Here is an 8,099-nt window from a genome sequence, read left to right on the forward strand (position 1 = left end):
TTTACTGTGGATATAGAGACTTTTGTACCTGTTTCCTCCAGCATCTTCACAAGGTCCTTTGCTGTTGTTTTGGGATTGATTTGCACTTTTCGCACCAAGGTACATTCATCTCTAGGAGACAGAATGCGGCTCCTTCCTGAGTGGTAGGATGGCTGCGTGGTCCCATGGTGTTTATACACGCGTACTATTGTTTGTACAGATGAATGTGGTACCTTCAGGCGTTTGGAAATTGCTCCCAAGGATGAACCAGACTTGTGGAGGTCTACAATTTTTTTTCTGAGGTCTTGGCTGATTTCTTTTGATTTTCCCATGATGTCAAGCAAAGATGCACTGAGTTTGAAGTTAGGCCTTGAAATACATCCACAGGTACACCTCCAATTGACTCAAATTATATGATGTATGTAGCCTCGTTACTGTTATTTTACTGCTGCACTTTAATTATTAGTTATTTTTATCTCTTTCCTTTTTTAGGTGTTTCTTAAAAACTGCATCGGTTTTCCCCATTATGTAGCGAGTCGGAGTCTGAGGCTGAGTCTTCTCTTGTCTCTACTCCTCCCGCTACGTGGTCTGACAAATTGAAAACCCTAGTCATTGGCGACTCCATTACCCGCAGTATTAGACTTAAAACGAATCACCCAGCGATCATACACTGTTTACCAGGGGACAGGGCTACCGACGTTAAGGCTAATCTAAAGATGGTGCTGGCTAAAGCAAAATCTGGCGAGTGTAGAGAGTATAGAGATATTGTTATCCACGTCGGCACCAACGATGTTAGGATGAAACAGTCAGAGGTCACCAAGTGCAACATAGCTTCAGCGTGTAAATCAGCTAGAAAGATGTGTCGGCATCGAGTAATTGTCTCTGGCCGCCTCCCAGTTAGGGGGAGTGACGAGCTCTACAGCAGAGTCTCACAACTCAATCGCTGGTTGAAAACTGTTTTCTGCCCCTCCCAAAAGATAGAATTTGTAGATAATTGGCCCTCTTTCTGGGACTCACCCACAAACAGGACCAAGCCTGACCTGCTGAGGAGTGACGGACTCCAACCTAGCTGGAGGGGTGCTCTCATCTTATCTACTAACATAGATAGGGCTCTAACTCCCCTAGCTCCACAATGAAATAGGGTGCAGGCCAGGCAGCAGGCTGTTAGCCAACCTGCCAGCTTAGTGGAGTCTGCCAATAGCATAGTCAGTGTAGTCAGCTCAGCCATCCCCATTGAGACTGTGTCTGTGCCTCGACCTAGGTTGGGCAAAACTAAACATGGCGGTGTTCGCCTTAGCAATCTCATTAGGATAAAGACCTCCTCCATTCCTGCCATTATTGAAAGAGATCGTGATACCTCACATCTCAAAATAGGGTTACTTAATTTTAGATCCCTCACTTCAAAGGCAGCCATAGTCAATGAACTAATCACTGATCATAATCTTGATGTGATTGGCCTGACTGAAACATGGCTTAAGCCTGATGAATTTACTGTGTTAAATGAGGCCTCACCTCCTGGTTACACTAGTGACCATATCCCCCGTGCATCCCGCAAAGGCGGAGGTGTTGCTAACATTTACGAATGCAAATTTCAATTTACAAAAAAAAAAATGATGACGTTTTCATCTTTTGAGTTTCTAGTCATGAAATCTATCTAATCTACTCAATCACTTTTTATAGCTACTGTTTACAGGCCTCCTGGGCCATATACAGCATTCCTCTCTGAGTTCCCTGAATTCCTATCAGACCTTGTAGTCATAGCAGATCATATTCTAATTTTTGGTGATTTTAATATTCATATGGAGAAGTCCACAGACCCACTCCAAAAGTCTTTCGGAGCCATCATCGACTCAGTGGGTTTTGTCCAACATGTCTCTGGACCTACTCACTGCCACAGTCATACTCTGGACCTAGTTTTGTCCCATGGAATAAATGTTGTAGATCTTAATGTTTTTCCACATAATCCTGGACTATCGGACCACCATTTTATTACATTTGCAATCGCAACAAATAATCTGCTCAGACCCCAACCAAGGAGCATCAAAAGTCGTGCTATAAATTCTCAGACAACACAAAAATTCCTTGATGCCCTTCCAGACTCCTTCTGCCTACCCAAGGACGTCAGAGGACAAAAATCAGTTAACCACCTAACTGAGGAACTCAATTTAACCTTGCGCAATACCCTAGATGCAGTTGCACCCCTAAAAACTAAAAACATTTGTCATAAGAAACTAGCTCCCTGGTATACAGAAAATACCCGAGCTTTGAAGCAAGCTTCCAGAAAATTGGAACGGAAATGGCGCCACACCAAACTGGAAGTCTTCCGACTAGCTTGGAAAGACAGTACCGTGCAGTACCGAAGAGCCCTCACTGCTGCTCGATCATCCTACTTTTCCAACTTAATCAAGGAAAATAAGAACAATCCAAAATTTATTTTTGATACTGTTGCAAAGCTAACTAAAAAGCAGCATTCCCCAAGAGAGGATGGCTTTCACATCAGCATTAATAAATTCATGAACTTCTTTGAGGAAAAGATCATGACCATTAGAAAGCAAATTACGGACTCCTCTTTGAATCTGCGTATTCCTCCAGGGCTTAGCTGTCCTGGATCTGCACAGCTCTGCGAGGGCCTGGGATCGGGAGAGACACTTAAGTGTTTTAGTACTATATCTCTTGACACAATGATGAAAATAATCATGGCCTCTAAACCTTCAAGCTGCATACTGGATCCTATTCCTACTAAACTACTGAAAGAGCTGCTTCCTGTGCTTGACCCTCCTATGTTGAACATAATAAACAGCTCTCTATCCACCGGATGTGTACCAAACTCACTAAAAGTGGCAGTAATAAAGCCTCTCTTGAAAAAGTCGAACCTTGACCCGGAAAATATAAAAAACTATCGGCCTATATCGAATCTTCCATTCCTCTCAAAAATGTTAGAAAAAGCTGTTGCGCAGCAACTCACTGCCTTCCTGAAGACAAACAATGTATACGAAATGCTTCAGTCTGGTTTTAGACCCCATCATAGCACTGAGACTGCACTTGTGAAGGTGGTAAATGACCTTTTAATGGCGTCAGACCGAGGCTCTGCATCCGTCCTCGTGCTACTAGACCTTAGTGCTTTGACACCATCGGTCACCACATTCTTTTGGAGAGAATGGAAACCCAAATTGGTCTACACGGACAAGTTCTGGCCTGGTTTAGATCTTACCTGTCGGAAAGATATCAGTTTGTCTCTGTGAATGGTTTGTCCTCTGACAAATCAACTGTACATTTCGGTGTTCCTCAAGGTTCCGTTTTAGGACCACTATTGTTTTCACTATATATTTCACCTCTTGGGGATGTCATTCGAAAACATAATGTTAACTTTCACTGCTATGCAGATGACACACAGCTGTACATTTCAATGAAACATGGTGAAGCCCCAAAAATGCCCTCGCTAGAAGACTGTGTTTCAGACATAAGGAAGTGGATGGCTGAAAACTTTCTACTTTTAAACTCGGACAAAACAGAGATGCTTGTTCTAGGTCCCAAGAAACAAAGAGATCTTCTGTTAAATCTGTCAATTAATCTTGATGGTTGTAAAGTCGTCTCAAATAAAACTGTGAAGGACCTCGGCGTTACTCTTGACCCTGATCTCTCTTATGACGAACATATCAAGACTGTTTCAAGGACAGCTTTTTTCCATCTACGTAACATTGCAAAAATCAGAAATTTTCTGTCCAAAAATGATGCAGAAAAATTAATACATGCATTTGTTACTTCTAGGTTAGACTACTGCAATGCTCTACTTTCCGGCTACCCGGATAAAGCACTAAATAAACTTCAGTTAGTGCTAAATACGGCTGCTAGAATCCTGACTAGAACCAAGAAATTTGATCATATTACTTAAGTGCTAGCTTCCCTACACTGGCTTCCTGTTAAGGCAAGGGCTGATTTCAAGGTTTTACTGTTAACCTATAAAGCGTTACATGGGCTTGCTCCTACCTATCTTTCCGAGTTGGTCCTGCCGTACATACCTATACGTACGCTACGGTCACAAGACGCAGGCCTCCTAATTGTCCCTAGAATTTCTAAGCAAACAGCGGGAGGCAGGGCTTTCTCCTATAGCTCTCCATTTTTATGGAACGGTCTGCCTACCCATGTGAGAGACGCAGACTCGGTCTCAACCTTTAAGTCTTTACTGAAGACTTATCTCTTCAGTAGGTCATATGATTGAGTGTAGTCTGGCCCAGGAGTGTGAAGGTGAACGGAAAGGCTCTGGAGCAACGAACCGCCCTTGCTGTCTCTGCCTGGCCGGTTCCCCTCTCTCCACTGGAATTCTCTGCCTCTAACCCTATTACAGGGGCTGAGTCACTGGCTTACTGGTGCTCTTTCATGCCGTCCCTGGGAGGGGTGCGTCACTTGAGACACCATACGTCAGGACTACCGGGCATGATGACTCCTTGCTGTCCCCAGTCCCTCTGGCCTTGCTGCTATTCCAGTTTCAACTGTTTTGCCTGCGGTTACGGAACCCCTACCTGTCCCAAACCTGCTGTTTTCAACTCTTAATGATCGGCTATGAAAAGCCAACTGACATTTATTCCTGATTATTATCTGACCATGCTTGTCATTTATGAACATTTTGAAAATCTTGGCTCTCTCTAATTTTCTCCTTCTCTCTTTCTTTCTCTCTCTCGGAGGACCTGAGCCCTAGGACCATACGTCAGGACTACCGGGCATGATGACTCCTTGCTGTCCCCAGTCCACCTGGCCTTGCTGCTATTCCAGTTTCAACTGTTCTGCCTGCGCTTATGGAACCGCCACCTGTCCCAGACCTGCTGTTTTCAACTCTTAATGATCGGCTATGAAAAGCCAACTGAAAATTATTCATGATTATTATTTGACCATGCTTGTCACTTATGAACATTTTGAACATCTTGGCGTAGCTCTGTTATAATCTCCACCCGGCACAGCCAGAAGAGGACTGGCCACCCCTCATAGCCTGGTTCCTCTCTAGGTTTCTTCCTAGGTTTTGGCCTTTCTAGGGAGTTTTTCCTAGCCACCGTGCTTCTACACCTGCATTGCTTGCTGTTTGGGGTTTTAGGCTGGGTTTCTGTACAGCACTTCGAGATATTAGCTGATGTACGAAGGGCTATATAAAATAAACTTGATTGATTGATTGGGCTTGTAAGTAAGCGCTTCACTGTTGTGTTCGGCGCATATGACAAATAACATTTCATTTGATTTATTCATGCTTTCAAATCAAATCAAATCATATACACATACACATATTTAGCAGATGTTATTGCGGGTGTAGCGAAATGCTTGTGTTCCTAGCTCCAACAGTGCAGTAGTATCTAACAATTCACAACAAAACACATATTAAAGTAAAAGAATGGAATTAAGAAATATATAAATATTAGGACGAGCAATGTTGGTGTCACGTTCGTTTAGAGATTTATTGGACCAAGGTGCAGCGTGGTAGGCGTACTGTACATCTTTCTTTAATTTAAATGACACCGAAAAAATGTAAAAAATGATACAAAACAAACGTAAAGCTGCAGTGCAGAAAGCAACTACACACAAACAAGATCCCACAAACTAAAGGTGGAAAAAAAGGCTGCCTAAGTATGATCCCCAATCAGTGACAACGATAGACGGCTGGCTGCCTCTGATTGGGAACCATACTCAGCCAACAAAGAAATAGAAAAACTAGAATGCCCACCCAAATCACACCCTGACCTAAACAAATAGAGAAATAAAAAGGTCAGGGCGTGACAGTTGGAGTGACATTGACTAAAATACAGTGGAATACAGTATATACTCTGATGGCTATTTAACAGTCTGATGAGATATAAGTTGTTTTTCAGTCTCTCTGTCCCAGCTTTGATGCACCTGTACTGACCTCACCTTCTGTATGGTAGCACGGCGAACAGGCAGTGGCTCGGGTGGGTGATGTCCTTGATGATCTTTTTGCCCTTCCTGTGACATCGGGTGCTGTAGGTGTCCTGGAGGACAGGTAGCCCCCGGTGATGCGTTGTGCAGACCTCACTACCCTTTGGAGAGCCTTGCGGTTGTGGGCGGTGCAGTTGCCGTACCAGGCGGTGATACAGCCCGACAGGATGCTCTCAATTGTGCATCTGTAAAAGTTTGTGAAGGTCCTAGGGACCAAGCTGAATTTCTTCAGCCTGCTGAGATTGAAGAGGCGCTGTTATGCCTTCTTCACAACACTGTCTGTGTGGGTGGACCATTTCAAATCGTCAGTGATATGTACTTCGAGGATCTTGAAGCTTTCCACCTTCTCCACTATTGTCCCGTCGATGTGGATGGGTGGTGCTCCCCCTGCTGTTTCCTGAAGTCCACGATCATCTCCTTTGTTTTGTTGACGTTGAGTGACAGGTTATATCCCTGGCACCACTCCGCCAGGGCTCTCACCTCCTCCCTGTAGGCCGTCTCGTCATTGTTGGTAATCAAGCCTACTACTGTAGTGTCATCTGCAAACTTGATGATTGAGTTGGAAGCTTGCATGGCCACGCAGTCATGGGTGAACAGGGAATACAGGAGGGGGCTGAGCACGCACCCTTGTGGGGCCCCTGTGTTCAGGATCAGCGAAGTGGAGGTGTTGTTTCCTGCCTTCACCACCTGGGGGTGGCCCGTCAGGAAGTCCAGGACCCAGTTTCACAAGGCGGTGTTCAGACCCAGGGCCCCGAGCTTAATGATGAATCCTGAGCTATAGTCAAAGAACAGCATTCTAGTCCAGATTGGATAGGGCAATGTGCAGTGGGATTGCGATTGCATCGTCTGTGGATCTATTGGGGCGGTAAGCTAATTTAAATGAGTCTAGGGTGACAGGTAAGGTAGAGGTGATATGATCCTTGACTACTCTCTCTATGTAATAAAGGATGCCATTTGGGACATAGACATGTTGTGTTGATATTCATTGACATTGGCAGGATTCACTGTGACTCCCATCATAGGTCGTTTTAGGAGAGAGAGAGACAAAGCAAATTGTGTGAGTGTGTGTGTGTGAGTGTGTGTGAGTGATAAAAAGCTCGTACAAGAAACCCAATCATATCACTTTATTATTTAATTCAAACAGGAAATGGAATAAAACTTGAAGTCTCTAAAGAACGTCATACGAAATTATATGAAATTATACAATTTACCGGAGTGGCGATCCATTTAAAATCTGACGAGACAGAGAGAGAGGGAGAGAGACAGAAAGAGACAGAGAGAGACAGAGAGAGAGAAAGAGAGAGAGACAGAGAGAGACAGAGAGAGAGAGAGAGAGAGAGAAGAAAAAGCAGGAGAGAGATAAGGGCTATAGAGAGAGAAATAAAGAGAGACTGAGAGAGAAAATCAGTCAGTAATTGCTGACAGGTGTTTTAAAGAACTCTTTCCGTTGACATGACGCAGGCATATGTTAGTCACACACTCAAACACACACATACACACACTCACATGCCCTCACATGCACCCACAAACACACACACACGCACACGCACACGCACACACACACACACACACACACACACACACACACACACACACACACACACACACACACACACACACACACACACACACACACACACACACACACACACACACACACACACACACACACACACACACACACACACACACACACACACACACACACACACACACACACACACACACACACACACACACACACACACACACACACACACACACACACACACACACACACACACACACACACACACACACACACACTCACATGCACACACACACACACACTCACACACACACACACACTCACATGCACGCACACGCACACACATACATACATGCACACATACACGCACACACAGTAACATGATCTAGCAAAGCCTAAAATATACACTTACATTTCTATGTAGAAAACAGCTGTTTCATGTCACTTCCTATCCGTTGTAAACCTGAATATGCTTAACAAAACCAAATCATGACGTGTTAGTAAGAGCAGCGCTTTACAAACAGTTTTTAACAATCACTTTGGCACTAATTTCAGAACCTTGTGGTCATTTTTCAAAACTCTAGACACAAAACTCAAAACGCTCATCACTTGTAACACAGGCTGTCCAATGTTCAAAACATTGCATTGTGCATTC

The sequence above is a fragment of the Salvelinus fontinalis genome, chromosome 36 (assembly GCF_029448725.1).
Source record: "Salvelinus fontinalis isolate EN_2023a chromosome 36, ASM2944872v1, whole genome shotgun sequence".
In the NCBI taxonomy this organism is placed as follows: Eukaryota; Metazoa; Chordata; class Actinopteri; order Salmoniformes; family Salmonidae; genus Salvelinus; species Salvelinus fontinalis.